This window comes from Taudactylus pleione, unplaced genomic scaffold (assembly GCF_031769625.1).
Source record: "Taudactylus pleione unplaced genomic scaffold, aTauple2 ptg000120l, whole genome shotgun sequence".
Taxonomy (NCBI): Eukaryota; Metazoa; Chordata; class Amphibia; order Anura; family Myobatrachidae; genus Taudactylus; species Taudactylus pleione.
This window is the reverse complement of record NW_028284522.1, coordinates 16,307,468-16,323,888: the sequence shown is the minus strand read 5'-3', so window position 1 is coordinate 16,323,888 and position 16,421 is coordinate 16,307,468.

The window sequence follows — 16,421 nt, the reverse complement described above, 5'->3', positions numbered from 1 at the left end:
GTGGGCCCACCCTGGACCCATTATAGATACGCCCCTGATGTGCAGCATTGGTTATATAGCTTGTAGGCCATGTTATGTAATGTTCGTGCTGTAAGTATTTTGCTTGTTTTTTCTTCTTTTGTTTCTCTGTAGTTTCTGTGTATGTTCTATGAGCATAATTCAGAGATGGACGCAATGCTGATGTTTAAACAGTTGAGCAATTATCGGTAATCTGCGCAGGCATCTGAGACACATTCCGTATATGTCACATTTCATTACTGATATCGCTCACAGTGATATCAGCACTGTGCAAAGTGATTGACAGGCAGGGGCCGTTTATGTGCGACAATGGGTGGTAGCGACTCAAACCCAGGCCTGTAGCCGGGGGTGTGGCACAGTGTTACAGATTGCTGTTTCTAGGTCTGGGAGGTCTATTGCTCTTTGGAAGTTCCTCCAATCCTCTCCTTATTATTTTATTTTTGTTTTCTTTTTTTCGGTTGTGATTGATGACTTTTTTTGTAGTATAGAAAGGAATCAGTTACAGTCTTTTTTTAGGCTTTGAGGTGCGACCCCCGCCAATATGCGGGGTTAGGCAGATTCTACCCTACTGGGGGTCAGCCAGCATCACCTGTCCAGGTGGCTTGTTGTGTATTGGGAGAGGAGTTGGATACCTTGAGTGGTTAGTGATGGGCCGGCAGTTGGCCCCCATCTTGGTTGGAGTATTATTTGCTATGGGCTGGCAGTTGGCCCCCATTTACCAGATTGGGAACAGATCGTTCACTGTATGTAGGGCCCGTTCTTTCTTCGCCACCATACCTATTACCTTTAAACAAATAAATAAATAAAGGTGACCCTTTTTCCCTGGCAATAAACTCATTGTCTTTATTTTAGATAAGTTATAGTGTTAGCTGTGTATGAATTAGGCTGACATCAGCCTAGAGAGAGTTTAACAATTGAGAAAAATCTAAATGGCAAAGGATTTAGAAAAACTAGTTGACAGAAAGCTGAATAATTTCAGACAGTGGGGCCAATGCAGTGTTGGAAGTAATTACAGATGGACACATTGTATTCCCACATAATCTTGTGATGCACACGCCTCTTCATCAACAGCATATGTGGCATATGGTTTACTACAAAGTCATCGCGTGAAGCCCCCTTACCACCATCGGAGAGGGGAGTGTGCCCCCAAAACCCACACCCCAGAGGCACAACAATCAGAGAGGCCAGCACTCATGACCATCAGAGAAGCCAGTAACCCCAAACCATTGAAGAGGTCAGCAGCCCCCCACCATGACCATCAATAAAGGTCTATAAGTCAGTGCATCTGAAGAAAAGTATTTTTTCCTCAATATTCTGTTGGCAATGAAATAATGGGTAGAACCTCCTGATGCAGTATTAGAGTAGGGAGCGCCTAAATGTCCAGAATTCAATAAATATAATTCAACTCACGGTTTCTGATAATAATATTTAATACTTATTCAATTAATCTCAATATAAAACAGAATACAAAACAAGTGCAACTGTTCATTACATTCTAAAAGATTAGTCAAATAAAATTAATAACATTATTACAAACATGTTTCACAATTGTTAAACTATATTGCTCTTGTTTAATAAACATACACAATGTAAACATATTTTTAACAATGCTGCATCATTTTACCCTACACTTCATATACTGACTTTTTTCTGTTATCTTTGTCCGTTAACTTTTTTCCATGTTTCCTCTATATAACTGTAATATACTCTTGTCCTTTGTTTCCTTTCCCCCTGTCCCTTTTGTGTTCCCCCTGTAGTTGTAGCTCCGTGCGCGTGTGCAAGCCCTGTAGCGAGTGAGAAATTCACTCGCTCCGGGGCTCGCTACAAACGGGGCGACTGTCGATGTTGATCGACAGCTCGCCCCATTTTGTAGGCGGGGAGGGGGGGTGGCTGGACAAACGGAGGCGTTCCTGAAGGAACGCCTTGCCATTTGTGGGGTGGCACTACTGACATCACTTGTGAAGTCAGTAGTGAGCTTCCTTCTCTATTTAAGCAGGAAGCTCATTGGGGTTTGCGGCAGATGAGACCCAACCACAAGGGTCTCGTTGCAAGCACGATGGTCGCGATAAATCGCAACCATCACCTGGCCGCTCGCAAAAGCTGTGGGTGGTCACCCACAGCTTAGCGAGTGGCCAGAAGGCCGGTTTAAAAAAAAAGTGGCCCGCCCTCATTCAGAGCGAGCGCTCGCTTTTTGCGAGCGTCTCTGAATGAGGTCCTTTGTGTATTGTTTGAGGTTGAAATGAGCAGGTTACATTACAGTACTTTGGATAAAACTTCTGTAATAAGAGGCAGGGGCAGATTAAGAGAGGAGAGGGTCCATGTGCAGACTCCATGCCGGCCCTCTCATGTCTGGCAATGCAGTAGACTCTGAGGTATATGTGTTGGTACTGCGCTAACAGGGTGTGTGCGATACAGATAGCTGAGGTGTGCTGCTATGAGACTGTATTGATACTCAAGTATCAGGAGCTGTGCTGCAAAGTGGTCTATTTGATTCTCTCATACATAGGTCCTGATTCAGAGATGTACATTAACGTGATGGCTGATGGTTAATGCACATCTCCATTGTTTTGGGGTCAATGCATGTGCAGGACCCTTTTTCCATTTTTCTCTATATAACTGTAATATACTCTTGTCCTTTGTTTCCTTTCCCCCTGTGCCTTTTGTGTCCCCCTGTAGTTGTAACTCCGTACGAGTGTGCAAGCCCTGTAGCGAGTGAGAAATTCACTCGCTCCGGGGCTCGCTACAAACGGGGCGACTGTCGATGTTGATCGACAGCTCGCCCTGTTTTGTAGGCGGGGAGGGGGGGTGGCTGGACAAACGGATGCGTTCATGAAGGAACGGCTGCCCTTTTGTGGGTGGCACTATTGACATCACTTGTGAAGTCAGTAGTGAGCTTCCTTCTCTATTTGAGCAGGAAGCTCATTGGGGCTTGCGGCAGACGAGACCCAACCACAAGGGTCTCGTTGCAAGCAAGATGGTCGCGATAATCGCAACCATCACCTGGCCGCTCGCAAAAGCCTGTGGGTTGTCACCCACAGCTTAGCAAGTGGCCAGGAGGCCGGTTTAAAAAAAAAGCGGCCCGCCCTCATTCAGAGCGAGCGCTCGCTTTTTGCGGAGCGCCTCTGAATGAGGTCCTTTGTGTATTGTTTGAGGTTGAAATGAGCAGTTACATTACAGTACTCAGGGGCAAACGCAGGATTCTCAGGGAGGGGTTTCCATATATATGTCCACACACACACACACACACACATATATAAGTAGTTGCGCACGAAAGAGGCCCCCAGTAGTAGTTCTCCCTATGTATTGCCCCTTATATAGTGCCCCCTGGGGTAGTAGTCCTGTCCCCTATGCAGTGCCCCTTATATACTGCCACCAGTAGTCCTCCCCCTATGCAGTGCCCCTTATGTATTGCCCCCAGTAGTAGTCCTCCCTATGTAGTGCCACTTATATAATGCCCCCAGTAGTAGACCCACCTATGCAGTGCCTTATGTGGTTGTCCCCCCTATGCAGTGCCCCCATTAGTGCCCCTTATATAGTACCCCAGTAGTGCCCCCCAGCAGTGCCAGAGCCCCCAGTAGTAGTCCCCCCTATGCAGTGCCCCTTTTTAGTGCCCCCAGTAGTGCTCATTAGATAGTACCCCCCAGCAGTGCCAGTGCCCCCAGTAGTGCCTCCCCCAGCAGTGCCTCCCCCCAGCAGTGACCCCCAGCAGTGACAGTGCCTCCACTAGTGGTCCCCCCTTGAAGTGCCCCCAATATAGTGCCCTCCAGTAGTGCCTCTCCCAGCAGTGCCCCCTACATATACAACACAAAATACACAAACAAAAAAAAAACACTTACCTGTATCCCCGCTCCTGTGCCCGCCTCCGTCCGTGAGCCGGAAGGTGCAGCCCGGCTCCGGCAATGCTTCCCTCTGTGTAGCTCCCTCTGGGAGGGTTGTGCACAGCCCGTCCACTGCCGATTCAGCTGCCAGCACTTCCGTGTCAGGTGGTATGAAAGCCACCTGACGCGGAAGCGCTGACATCTGACTGGCAGGGGCCTGCCGGACAGCGCCGCTGCAAAGTGGTCTATTTGGTTCTCTCATACATAGGTCCTGATTCAGAGATGTACACTAACGTGATGGCTTGATGGTTAATGCACATCTCCATTGTTTTGGGGTCAATGCATGTGCAGGACCCGTTCTGCACATGTGCAGAACCTCCCAAGCCGCAGCATGTTTGGGGGTCATAGCACGAGTGCGGCTAGCCACTGTGCCCAAAAATGGGGCCGTTTACCGGGAGGGACAAGGCCAGAGTCTGCGTCAGTGGATGCAGATTTCCTGACCTTGAAAGTGACCAGGACCCACTCAGGCTGCTGTAAGCTTCAGCATCCGCAGCCTGGCCAAAGGAGCAACCATCGAGACAGATGGTTGCGATGGTGATCTCCTTGCTGCAGATGCAGCAAGGAGGTCTCTGTTTCTTACAGACACCTTCTTCTCCATTAACATTTTAGATGGAAGGAATTGCAAAGCCGCTAGTCTGCAGCTCTGAAATTCCTTCCATCTCTGAATTAGGTCCTTAATGTGTACAGTGTTAACTGGCATAAACAGATCTAGTGAAAATATATAGTCACATTCTGGATAGTGTATAAGACACTATCAATACAATATGCTGATATAGGTCAGGTGCAATATAAAAGATCATTGTTAATAATGTGGCCCTGCTGGCTATCTCCCTCCTTATTAAACCACTCTTAAAGTGACTGTAGAAAAAGATACTTGGTGATCATCGAGCTGCAGGAAGTATTAGCTTATTTTTCTCTTTCCGGTGTGTGGGACATTGGGAATAATAGGTTACATACACAGGGACACTCACATAAATGTGTAATTAAGGGTTTATTTGCATAGACTTGGAGTGAGTGCCCTGAGACTGCTGGATTTGTAAAACCTGATATGCTGACTTGTAAATCCATTACAGAGTGGTGATGATTTATTTTATTACTCTCCTGGACACTTTAGTGTAAAAAACGTATGATGGTTCTGAATCCCAGGAAATGATCAGTCATGGTTTAATGGCTTACACTCAAATCCTTAGGTCTGTCACCTTATTTTTCATCTTCATTGGGTAGTCAATAACATAATTGGTCAGGGATTAGAAGGAAGAGGTTTTTCTGAAAGCGTTAGCAGCCAGCAGGAATCATCGAACTGTACATTAACTTGTCAACCATAACCAAAACCTATTGCTCAACCCTTCATTGCTTTCTCATTATGTCGCTTACAACCAGCTCAATCCTTGTCCCCATTTTTGTGCAATAAGACTGCAGGAGGAAAATGTCACCCTTAAAACTGGGCAGAAGCAGTCTGAATTGCAGAATGTAACATCCTATTAAATAAAATCAACTTCTCAGACATCTAAGGGGCACATCCACTAGCAGACTTTGAAACAACTGCACGATTACGATATTGTAATCATGCAGTCGTTTCACAATCTGTGATATGCCTACACTGAAGATCAGTCGCTCAGTGTAGGCACATCAATCATCCCCTAACATGCTCATCCTGACGTTATCGTCAGGTTGCGATTAGGGGTGTGCACCGGCCACTTTTCGTGTTTTGTGTTTTGGTTTTGGATCTGGATCTTTCTTCGTGTTTTAGATCTGGATTGGTTTTGCCAAAACCACCCTTGCGTGTTTTGGGTTCTGGGTTTTGTGTTTTGGATCTGTATTTTTTTGAAAAAAAGCATAAAAACAGCTAAAATCACAGAATTTGTAGGTTTTTCTGCTCCTATGCTATTATTAACCTCAATAACCTTAATTTCCACTCATTTCCAGTCTATTCTGAATACCTCACACCTCACAATAGTGTTTTTATGTCCAAAAGGTTGCACCGAGGTAGCTGGATGACTATGCTAAGCGACACAAGTGGGCGGCACAAACACGTGACCCATCTAGGCGTGAAACTGCAGTGGCAGACAGGATGGCATTGAAAAACTAGGCCCCAAACTGTACATAATGCAAAGAAAAAAAAGAGGTGCAAGATGGAATTGTCCTTGGGCCCTCCCACCCACCCTTATGTTGTATAAACAGGACATGCACACTTTAACAAACCAATCATTTCAGCACCAGGGTCTGCCACACAACTGTGGCTGAAATGATTGGTTCGTTTGGGCCCCCACAAAACAAGCTGGCAATTTATCTGTCCCTGCACAAACTGGCTCTACGGAGGCAAGATGTCATCCTCATCCTCCTCATCCACCGATTCCTCACCCTCTTCAGTGTGTACATCCTCATCCTCACAGAGTATTAATTCGTCCCTGCTGGAACCACAGGTCCCTCTGTACGTTCTGGAGGCTGGTCTCCCTGGAAGAGTTGATAATTCATTTTATGAACATCATCTTCTCCACATTTTGTGGAAGCAACCTCCTACGCCTTTCGCTGACAAGGTTCCCGGCTGCACTAAACACTCTTTCGGAGTACACACTGGAGGGGGGGCAACTCAGGTAAAATAGAGCCAGTTTGTACAGGGACCTCCAAATTGCTTCTTTTTCCTGCCAGTACAGGTACGGACTGTCTGACATGCCTACTTGGATGCTGTCACCGATGTAATCCTTTAACAGACAGACGCACGCTTGTCGCTGCTGCTTTGAGGATTCAAGTGCGGCTACAGCCCACACAATTCACAAAGACAGAAAAAAAAAAGAATATTTTTATTGTTTGTGGAGCACACTTTGAGGGTTACACCACCCTTTAACAGACAGACGCACGCTTGTCGCTGCTGCTTTGAGGATGCAAGTGCGGCTACAGCCCACACAATTCACAAAGACAGAAAAAAGAAGAAGAATATTTTAATTGTTTGTGTAGAACACTTTGAGGTGTCACCACCCTTTAACAGACAGACGCACGCTTGTCGCTGCTGCTTTAAGGATGCAGGTGCGGCTACAGCCCACACAATTCACATAGACAGAAAAAAAAAGAACAATATTTTAATTGTTTGTGTAGCACACTTTGAGGGTGTCACCACCCTTTAACAGACAGACGCACGCTTGTCGCTGCTGCTTTGAGGATGCAAGTGTGGCTACATCGCACACAAGTCACAAACACATTAAAAAAATAGTTTTTTATTTTATGGAACACTTTGAGAGTTACACCACCCTTTAACAGACAGACGCACGCTTGTCGCTGCTGCTTTAAGGATGCAGGTGCGGCTACAGCCCACACATTTCACAAAGACCGAAAAAAAAAGAACAATATTTTAATTGTTTGTGTAGAACACTTTGAGGGTGTCACCACCCTTTAACAGACAGATGCACGCTTGTCGCTGCTGCTTTAAGGATGCAGGTGCGGCTACAGCCCACACATTTCACAAAGACCGAAAAAAAAAGAACAATATTTTAATTGTTTGTGTAGAACACTTTGAGGGTGTCACCACCCTTTAACAGACAGACGCACGCTTGTCGCTGCTGCTTTAAGGATGCAGGTGCGGCTACAGCCCACACATTTCACAAAGACCAAAAAAAAAAGAACAATATTTTAATTGTTTGTGTAGCACACTTTGAGGGTGTCACCACCCTTTAACAGACAGACGCACGCTTGTCGCTGCTGCTTTAAGGATGCAGGTGCGGCTACAGCCCACACATTTCACAAAGACCAAAAAAAAAAGAACAATATTTTAATTGTTTGTGTAGCACACTTTGAGGGTGTCACCACCCTTTAACAGACAGACGCACACTTGTCGCTGCTGCTTTGAGGATGCAGGTGGAATCTAGACGGGATTTGGAACCGAGGACACACTACCTCCATCAATTGTCTAAATCCCACTGCACTAATGTCGGATACCGGACGCACGTCTAACACCAACATAGCAGTCAAGGCCTCAGTTATACGTTTTGCTTCAGGATGACTGCTGTCGTACTTCATCCTCATCGCTAGGGACTGTTGGAGGGTCAATTGTTTAGTAAAAGTAGTGATGTTCCTACTTCCTCTCTGGGATGATGAACAACTCCCAGCAGCAGCAACAGCACTAGGAGTAAGTGGTTCTTGATCTTTCCCTATTTTATTTTTATCGGAGAAAGTTTGGTCCTCCATTTATGTTATATTGATATATATATACGTGCGGCTAAAGCGCACACAAACACAGAAAATATTATTTTATTTTTGCTGGAGAGTAGTGCACTTTGTGGGTTACACCACCCTTTAAGAAATGAGCCAGCCGGCTCTTTACTTATGGGACACAGGCGCACGCTTGGCGCTGCTCCTTTGTTGATGCACGTGCAGCCACAGTGCACACAATTCACAAACACAGAAAATAATTTTTTTTTTGGTTTGGACTGGAGTGTACTTTCGGGGTTTACAGCACCCTTAACGGTCAAGCCAGCCGGCCCTTTACTTATGACACAGGCGCACGCTTGGCACTACTTTGTTGATGCACGTGCGGCTACTGCGCACACAATTCACAAACACAGAAAATAATTTTTTTTTTGGTTTGGACTGGAGTGTACTTTCGGGGGTTACAGCACCCTTAACGGTCAAGCCAGCCGGCCCTTTACTTATGACACAGGCGCACGCTTGGCACTACTTTGTTGATGCACGTGCGGCTACTGCGCACACAATTCACAAACACAGAAAATAATTTTTTTTTGGGTTTGGACTGGAGTGTACTTTCGGGGGTTACAGCACCCTTAACGGTCAAGCCAGCCGGCCCTTTACTTATGACACAGGCGCACGCTTGGCACTACTTTGTTGATGCACGTGCGGCTACTGCGCACACAATTCACAAACACAGAAAATAATTTTTTTTTTGGTTTGGACTGGAGTGTACTTTCGGGGGTTACAGCACCCTTAACGGTCAAGCCAGCCGGCCCTTTACTTATGACACAGGCGCACGCTTGGCACTACTTTGTTGATGCACGTGCGGCTACTGCGCACACAATTCACAAACACAGAAAATAATTTTTTTTTTGGTTTGGACTGGAGTGTACTTTCGGGGGTTACAGCACCCTTAACGGTCAAGCCAGCCGGCCCTTTACTTATGACACAGGCGCACGCTTGGCACTACTTTGTTGATGCACGTGCGGCTACTGCGCACACAATTCACAAACACAGAAAATAATTTTTTTTTTGGTTTGGACTGGAGTGTACTTTCGGGGGTTACAGCACCCTTAACGGTCAAGCCAGCCGGCCCTTTACTTATGACACAGGCGCACGCTTGGCACTACTTTGTTGATGCACGTGCGGCTACTGCGCACACAATTCACAAACACAGAAAATAATTTTTTTTTTGGTTTGGACTGGAGTGTACTTTCGGGGGTTACAGCACCCTTAACGGTCAAGCCAGCCGGCCCTTTACTTATGACACAGGCGCACGCTTGGCACTACTTTGTTGATGCACGTGCGGCTACTGCGCACACAATTCACAAACACAGAAAATAATTTTTTTTTTGGTTTGGACTGGAGTGTACTTTCAGGGGTTACAGCACCCTTAACAGTCAAGCCAGCCGGCCCTTTACTTATGACACAGGCGCACGCTTGGCACTACTTTGTTGATGCACGTGCGGCTACTGCGCACACAATTCACAAACACAGAAAATATATTATTTTTTTAGCACTTGGGGGGAGCACCCCTGATGGACAGAGCACCCCCTGGACAACACTGCAGCACTCCTTTAGGACTGGGACACTGCACAGGACTTTGGAGTGGACACAGCCCCTATGGAGAACTGACTGCACAACACAGTCCAGCCAGCCCCTATGGACTTTGAAGTAGTGGACACAGCCCCTATTAACAACAGCAGCACAGCACAACACAGCCAGCCCCTATGGACTTTGAAGTAGTGGACAACAGCAGTACTACACTACACTACACTACACAGCCCTAACTCCCACCCTCCCTCTTCACTGTCCACAGCCGAGTGAGAAAATGGCGCCGACGTGGGTACCTTATATAGGATCCAAAACCCGCGAGACTCGGAAGGCGGGATGATGACGTTTTGCCTCGATTTCAGATCCGAGTCAGGCGGGAAAAGTCGAGCCTGATTCGGATCGGACTCGGATCGGGGGGGCTCGGGGGGGTTCGGATTTCAGAAATCCGAACCCGCTCACCCCTAGTTGCGATGCATATTGGTAGTTGCTCAATCACCTTAGTAATACCACTCAGGTGCATGAAAGGGAGGGCTTATCGTCAGGTTGACCAGCATGTTCGGGCGATGATTGATGTCGGAAACGACCAGCGGGAGCGCGCATTAATGTGCGCAATTTGTGCCATATTACTGAGCGATTGCACGGTTATGATGTCGTAATCGTGCAAACGCTCAGTAATGTCACGTAGTGGATACGGTGCATAAGATTTAGAATGTAAGCTCTCATGAGCAGGGACCTCTTCCCTCATGTGCTTCTCTTTACATTTTCTTCTACTCTTTACTCCCCATAAGGGCACCTAACACGTGACTGCCAACTCCCGGCAGCTTATTGTGAGTGCTTTAATAGCTATTGCAGCAATGACAGTGTCCTTGTCCTGCACTGTAATGTACTGTAAGTTACTTGTTTCCTGTTCACCTATTAGTTCTATGTACTATGTAAGGCGCTGCAGAACATTTGTGGCGCCATATAAATAAAGGATAATAATAATAATAATAATCATAATGTGTTACACATATTTGTTACAATAGTGTGACCATACAAAAACAGCTAAACTAGGAAAAAGTTATTTATCTTTTAAACAGGGACGTGCAGTCAGGGTAGCCTCCCTGTCATTCTCCCTCCCCTATCTTACTCCCTGTCTTCGCAACACTCTGCTCCTTCCCATAGGAAGGAGTGGGGCTCTGGGAACCAATGCCATCTGAAGATAGCGTAGATTCCCCCATGCAAACTTTCTTAAGTTTGCTAAATACTAGGTGGCCCCATTGTGCCTCTAATAATGAATGGGCCCGTTACTAGAAACATGCATAAATTAGCATTAGGCCCCTTAGTGATAGTAAATAGGCCCTTTTATCTGTGTAAGTGTCACAATTAAATTCAAACCAGCTAATCAGAGCAGATCATTTTCATTATAATATAATTGTCTTTGCTCTCTTTGGACTCATAAATAGCACAGCACTGGGAAACATATTGTCATATTGCATTCATAGGGGTAAATTTACTAAGCTCCATGTTGGTCCAAATTTGCAGTCACAGGAGTATTTTGGCAATTTTACAAACACGGAAATTTACTATGGCAAAAACGGGTGTTTTTTCTGTGTTTTCAGAGTGAACACTGCCAAATTCAAAAATACACCCGTAAATACAAATAGAAAAGAATACATCATGGTCTAAACATGGCAGTACTTTCAATGGACAGGAATACAACACTGGAATTTACCAAGAATCGTTAATAAAATCACAGGTGTAATTTAAGTAAACTCGTCTAAAAAAATATATTTTAGCAGCATGTCTAGCAGAAATATACACAGATCAGTGTGATCCATGTATGTTTCTGCCTCTAATGAATAAAGTATAAAATTAAGAAAAAAAATTATGTGGTGTTCCCCCCCAAAAGCATAACCAGCCCTGGGCTCCAGGAGCCAGTTCTGGTTCTAAAAATATGGGGGACAAAATTTGTAGGGGTCCTGCGTATTTTATGAACCAACACTGGCTCTGTGAGTCAGTTCTGGTTTTAAAAATATTGGGAATAATGGAGTGGGGTTCCCTGTATTTTTAAAACCAGCACCGGACTCAAAATGGCCGGAGTGTAATGCCACAGCCAGGGGACCTCTTCACCGGGTCACCCTGGCCAAAGCATTAACACCTCAAACTAGCCAGCCCAGGCCGGGGAGCCCAGGGGAGGTGGGGACCCCCCAATAAAGGTGTCCCCTCTCTCCTGAGCACCCCAGGCCTGAGCTGAAGTTCCAGTAGTAATCCACAGTTATCCCTAAAAATATACTTACCTACCTCCAGGCACAGGTTGGTCCTCTTCTCCAGTAGAGTCCTGGCCATACAAAATAGTAACGCAGACCAGTGTGGACATTGAAGAGATGTTGGTGTTTCCACATACATCTCTTCCCCGGCAAATGACGGAGACCTCGTGGGTAACGTCATTTGCTGGGCCACCAGCCAATCAGAGGCAGCTCTAGAATAGGCAGCCACTTATTGGCTGTGAGACGTGTGGCTGTTGATTGACCTACGCCAGGAGGTAGGTGAGTAATTAATTCTTTTTTTTCAGTGATAACCGTGGATTACTACGGGAGAAGGGAACTGATCACTGTGGAGGTGAGTATGTATGTGTGTGTTTTGTGTGTAATAAACTTATACTTTACACGGTGTGTGTGTACTGTAATTTTTGTGCTATTTTTTTTACAGTGGGACTACCAGTGCCAGCCGCCTGCTGGAACTTGTAGTTTCACAAGTGCCAAAGAGAAGGCACGCTGGCACCTGTAGTCCCACTGTAAAATACAATAGTATACATTAAATATTATCACTATTACCCTTGCACCCACCGGCCAGGGGTGCAGGGAAGAGCCCCGGGCTTCATCCTAGGCCTGGGGTGCTCATGAGAGGGGGACCCTTTATTGTGGGGTCCACACCTCACCTAGGATAACCAGTCTGGGTTGACTAATTTGAGGACAAAATATTGTTACTGACACTGGCGCTCATGCTTGTTGGGAGTGTGTAACTAATTGATTGATTGGTTCAGAGTGCAGCTGCCTGTTAAAGAAAACTGTGCAATGTATACAGATAATATAAACTGATAAACTGAATGCAGAACCCTTTAAATCCAATCAAAGAAGGTTTTACTATATATATAACATTTATTTATCACAATCCCACATAGAAAAGTAAAATGTACTAAATGCACATACAACAATAAAAATTACAATAAATAAGAACAATTAACCATGTTACTAGCAAGTCTGGCTAGTTTAGCAATGTCCCGTACTGAGTTAATATAGTCTCATAAAATACTGAAGAATAAGTAGTTACCACATCTGTATAGTTTGTCCTCACTTGGTATAAATCTCCAGCAATTGTAGATGGTGTTAGACTCCAAGTGTCCTGAATGTAAGTGGACCATAGGCCAGCCAAGTATAGAGCTCCTGTCTCCGGAATGCCGGCGTCCAGCTCGTCTCCAATGTACTCGGATGAGTGCTGTGGTTGGGTTTAGGCAGCCGCGATGTTCTGAGTGCCCAAAGGTATAGTTTAAGCTCCGGCTATTGGGGCTAAGGACAACCTGAAGTATCACTGGTGTCTAGTTGGTATGAGGTAGCTCACGCTACAGTGTTTGCTATGAGATCCACTGCAGCGGCGCCGGCATACAACTTGATCCAGCTATCAGAGCCCCATGTATATGGCAGCATAAAATCCACAGTGAGGGATAATAAGTAGTGGATAAAATATCCTGATGTGACTAATTTGAGGTGTTAATGCTTTGGCCAAGGTGACCCGGTGAAAGCTTCCGTTGGCTGTGGCATTACACTCCGGCTGAGTCCGGTGCTAGTTTTAAAAATACAGTGAACCCCACGCCATTTTTTCCCCATATTTTTAAAACCAGGACTTGCTCACAGAGCCCAGTGGTGGTTCATAAAATACGGTCGACTCCTACACATCTTGTCCCCCATATTTTTAGAACCAGGACTGGCTCCTGGAATCCGGGGCTGGAAATGCTTTGGAGGGGAACCCCACGTGATTTTTTTTCATTTAAACATTAATACACACGAGCAGCCTGCACGTATCTCACTGATAAGTGCAGGCTGCTTGTTCGGGAGTGTTGGGCTAAGGAAACATGGGCAGAAAAGATCACATACACCATTGGAAAACACTATTCCGTCAAACACATGAGCTTAGTCAATTTCTGAATTTCTTTTATTAAAAACCCCCTGGGTACGATCGTTCCTACCCGTGTTTAAACTTTAAACACAGATTTTTATGTGTGGCCTCGGCGGCTTGCTATCTGATTGGCTCTCAGCAGCTACCTAGCAACTTAGACACCGCTGCGGCTCTTTCCTGTCTGTATTCTGGCTACTTGCTAGTAACTAGAGTGCTGGCTGCTACGTGTAGCAGCTCACCTGTTTGGAATACCTCGTTACCTGACTCCAGCCTGATGACTCAGGTGATTGGTCTGTCTCCCTTTCATCAGGGATTCTGGTCAGTTCCTGCCTGCCAGTGATAGTCTTTAGTTCCTGATTCTAGTGAGCTCATTACGTAGTCGCTGTACCCTGTACGGTTCCCAGTCCTCCCGTTTGTTACTGTGTCATTGTATCCTGCCATTATATACCTGCATCCTTGAACCCTGCCTGTCGTTTGTATGTAGGCCCTGCCAGTCCTGCTCCTGTGTCCTGCTGGATTCTGCCCTGTGTCCATCCCAGTTCCGTGTCTGTGCCTTGCCAAGACCCTCCAGCTTACTTTTGGTGTCACCTCCGGCCTGTGTCCAGTTCCAACGAGTTCCTGTGGATTCAGCCTGCCAGTTCAATCACATCAATTCCTGGTTCTGTGCACAAACCCAGCTTGTGTATCAGTGGTTGTCTATTGCAGAAAGTATATTCACCCCAACTCATACTTATCTACCCTCCCGAAATGGTCAGAAGCCTCCCGAAAATTGGGTGTCGCTCCCGACCTCTCGGAAGAGCGGGCAAATCTCCCGGCCGCTGCAGCCCGACCGCATACCCTCTATTTAAGTGGCTGGTTCGGGAGAGCTGATGACGCGATTCGCGCTGAATCGCGTCATCGTGGCCCCGCCCTCATCTACACAATGCCGGTAACCTTTGCTTTGTGTAGCGGGAGCAGGGCCACGATGACGCGATTGCGCAGCCGTGTCCTCCATCCCGTCCTAGTAATCGCGTCACGCCCCCTTCCTCCACACCGCTGTGCCGAGCTGACTGTCTCCTCCCTGAAGAGGCAGACAGATTATCAGCAAGCCTGCCCCAACTGTACCTGTAGTGACAAGTCTGCTGCTAACTGTTTCATGTATACCTGGACCTGTACTCAAGTCACAGCATTGGTGCTTTGTTATAGTATCTGCTGTTATTACTGATGCAGCTTGGTCAAACAATTCATCTAGCAAGTCTGTCAGCACTTTGCTTTGCTTCAGATTCCAGTACACACCTTCACCAGATTGATTGTAGAAACAAACATTGCCTTGCTGTGATTCCAGCACATCCTCAGCTCCTGATATTTCTTACAATTAACTCTTACTTTGCCAGCTGCTATACTCCAGGTAAATTACCTTGTGGAACCCATCTTATTTGCAATATGCCCTTACTGTCCCAAGCATAAAACCAGACAGTAACCTAAGTACCAATGAGCACACTTGCTCTAAGGGAACAGCGGATGATTGTTATTTGCTTGAAGACCTAGCCAGTGCTGACATGGACAAACACGGGCCAGACACGATTCTTAGTAAATTTACCTCATATTGTCAACGAAGAGTCTCTGACACAACCACTGCCATGTGAACATTATAAACATTAAACTGCATATGTGTGACACGTCACTTTCACATCTAGAGTATACTCTGACCTGTCTATTGTCACTTCATTAATAAACTAACGGGCGTGCCTTAAAGGGAAAATATAACCAAACGCTAAAAGGAAATGTATTTCATAAAAATATCTTAACAAAACTGGTAGTCAAAAAAGTATAAATTACATAAACACATAAAAGAAACACAAGTCTCTCATTGTTTAACGACCATGAAACTGGCCATACACTGAACAATAAATGTTCACATCAGCCAATGAAACAACTGTTCTGAACAATTTTTGTCCAGTGTCTACATTTTTGTGCACACATAGCTAAGTAATGGTCCTTTTTGTCTCCAAAATTGCAAAAAAGGAATAATTTTCTACCACCTATCCAGACGTAAGTAGCCATTATTAGTTAATCTCAAGGTATCACATAAAATCATAACATTTTCATATCTTTTCGATTTTAGATTTAAACACAAATCATGTGAATGTATGGATAAATCCATGCAGCAGTTTGTACAGTATATATTCTATAGTAATGGCTGCCTTTATTCATTGTATGGTGACATTTTCAGTCCCTTTTCCAGGACTGAGAGGAAGAGCTGCATATCATAAATTGAGGCACACCTTCCAATATAGGGAATCTCAATCTCTACCCTTTCATTTAAATACCTAATTTAATTAAATTATATTACATTTCATTTCCACAAGCCTCACTTTCTTAAGGCATGTATATCTTCTGCCTATTACCAGATAATATATTAGTTTCCCATTATGTACTGCTGCCATGTAGTTATTATCTAGGATCTTGGCCAGCAAATACCAATTCATGACTCCCATTTCCATCTGTCTGATGCAGAAATCACCTCCTGTGACCAAAAGTCACAGTCCTGTGCAATAAAGTATCTGTCTAGGATGTAGTCGGCATCCTGGCATGCGGGATGCCGACGGTCCAAATACCGTCACCGAAATCCAGACAGGTCGGAATCCCGGCACCAGT